This window comes from Oratosquilla oratoria, chromosome 11 (assembly GCF_046742065.1).
Source record: "Oratosquilla oratoria isolate Oo_2021 chromosome 11, ASM4674206v1, whole genome shotgun sequence".
NCBI lineage: Eukaryota > Metazoa > Arthropoda > Malacostraca > Stomatopoda > Squillidae > Oratosquilla > Oratosquilla oratoria.
In genome coordinates, this window is record NC_134787.1 from 23,135,849 (window position 1) to 23,138,609 (window position 2,761).

Here is a 2,761-nt window from a genome sequence, read left to right on the forward strand (position 1 = left end):
GATCATTGCCATCCACCTAGTGATTTTGATGTAGAAGCTGCTCATATCCGGCAGACCATCCTGGCCAATTCAGCAACCAACAGGGCAAGTACTAGTCAGGTTCTGAATGACCACATGAATGGAATAAGTGCTGGGGGAAGACAGGCTCCTGGTCAGTTAGACACCGTTAAAAGTATTCGTCGGAAACAACAAGATGCGCGTCCACGGGCACCATCGGCCTTAGATGACCTGACCATTGAAGGCAACTGGAAGACGACCGGTGGAACAGATCCTAAACCTTTCCTCATCTACGACAATGGAAACAAAGCACAGAACCGCATCATTGTGTTTGCAACTGAGGATGGGCTGGGTCACCTAGCCAAACCGACACATGGTATATGGACGGCACTTTTGAAACTGCACCAACTCTCTTCGAGCAGATGTATGTAATCCGTGCCCCACTTGGAGATTCTGCCGTTAGTTGCGTGTATGCCTTCTTGACAAGCAAATCCCAAGAAACCTATGAAGACGTGCTAGCTGCTATTTTGGACAAGGTTGAAGAACTCAACATCGCCATGGACCCAACGACGATTGTTACCAACTTTGAGCATGCAGCAACGAATGCCGTCAACACGACACTAGGACCGCATATTATTCAACAAGGATGTTTTTTCCATCTTGCTCAGAGTACATGGCGTAAGATTCAGCGCCTCGGTCTCACTCAGCAGTATAAGGATGACGACGAAGTGAAGTATTTCTGCGAGATGCTTGACGGACTGGCCTTTCTTTCTCTTGACCGGGTCCATGAAGGAATAGATTACCTGCGTGACAACACACCTGACAATTTTGAAGAAGTGGTAGATTATTTCGATGCAACTTATATATCAGGTATTGCATAAAAATCATTTAGAGTAATGTGTGTATGCTATGTAATAAAAAAGAAATATATTTGAGTTAATTCCCAAACTAAACTGTTTTCTTGTGTGTATGTTTACAGGTACGTATAGCCAACTAAACTGTTTTCTTGTGTGTATGTTTATAGGTACGTATTGCCAACTAAACTGTTTTCTTGTTTGTATGTTTATAGGTACGTATTGCCAACAGAAACGGGCTACTTCGTCTGAGAAGAATCCCTCCTTTATTTCCCCCAGAGAAGTGGAATGTTCACAGAGCTATTATAGAAAATGAAGACCGCACAAACAATTTATGTGAAATTTGGAATCGCGCATTCAAACAGTTAGTTGGATACTCCCATCCAACCATATGGGCTGCAATCGAGAGTCTGCGGAATGATACGTGCATCGTTTCTACACATTTGGCAAATTGTGCAGTTGGACAGAGACTGAAGAAGCAAGTGCGGCGGACCACAAAAGGCCTGAAAGAGAGACTACGCAATCTTTGTGTAGACTTAGCAGTCAGAAGACACTAGAAGAAATGGACCAGATGAAATAGCAAACTGGATTTTGAAAGAATGCAGGAATGAACTGTCCGACAAAATATATAGCATAATAAACAGTTCCTTGAAAGAAGAAAAAGTTCCAGAAGATTGGAAAAAAACAAACAAATATAGTACCTATATATAAAGGGGGAAATAAAGAAGACCCTACCAACTATAGACCAGTCTCTCTAACAAGTACAATAGCAAAAATTTGAGTGTTTGTCTCTTATCACTACTCTAATTTTTCTTCCTTGCAAAAAGTCTTCCATCCATTTAAGCAGTTTGTCCTGTATTCCTCTTTCAGTTTCTAATTTCTTAAGCAACTTCTTATGTAGTACTTTGTCAAAAGCTTTTTTAGGTCTAGAAATGCACAATCAGCCCATCCATCTCTTTCTTGTATTATATTTATTAGCCTTGAATAGAAACATATTAAATTGGTGACGCATGATCGTCCTTGTCTGAATCCAAATTGCCTTGGATTTAGCACGTTTTTTTTTTTCTAAATATTTTACCCATCTACTTTTGATCATTCCTTCACAAATTTTTGCTATTGTACTTGTTAGAGAGACTGGTCTATAGTTGGTAGGGTCTTCTTTATTTCCCCCTTTATATATAGGTACTATATTTGCTTTTTTCCAATCTTGTGTGTGTGTGTGTGTATTGCGTGTGCGTTTTACTTTACTGTAATTTCATGACAAATATATTCTTGCCATCCCTTTTGAAGTCACACGGACGTAAAATTTATTTTTTCTATATAACTCACATAAATGTGGGTAAAAGTAAGGTGATGAGATGTACAAGGGGAGAGAGTGACAACAGGCTGGAAGTGAGCATTAAGGGTGAAAGACTGGAGGAAGTGGATAGTTTCAGATACTTGGGTGCGAATGTGGCAGGAAAGGGAGGAGTAGGGGTGGAGGTAGAATGTAGATTGAGAGAAGCGAGTAAATGCCTTGGTGGACTAAAAAGTGTAATGAGAAATAGATATTTGGGAATGGATGCTGAGAGGAGGTTATATGAAGGAGTGATTGTGCCAACAGAACTGTACCGAGCAGAAACATGGAACATAAGAGAAGAAGAGAGGAGTTTGAATGTATTTGAGATGAAATGTCTGAGAAGTATGATAGGAGTTACTAGGCTAGATAGAGTGAGAAATGAGGAGGTGGAAAATATGCAATAATGTGAAAAATGTGCAATAATTGAAAGAAATAATACTAATTATGAAATACGTATTCACCATGATATAAAGATTATGTATTATTTTTGTTGTTATCCAAATGGAAAATATGATAGAGGAAATGTAATGAAGATTTATGATATATATATATCTTTTTTTCACAGCCCGTG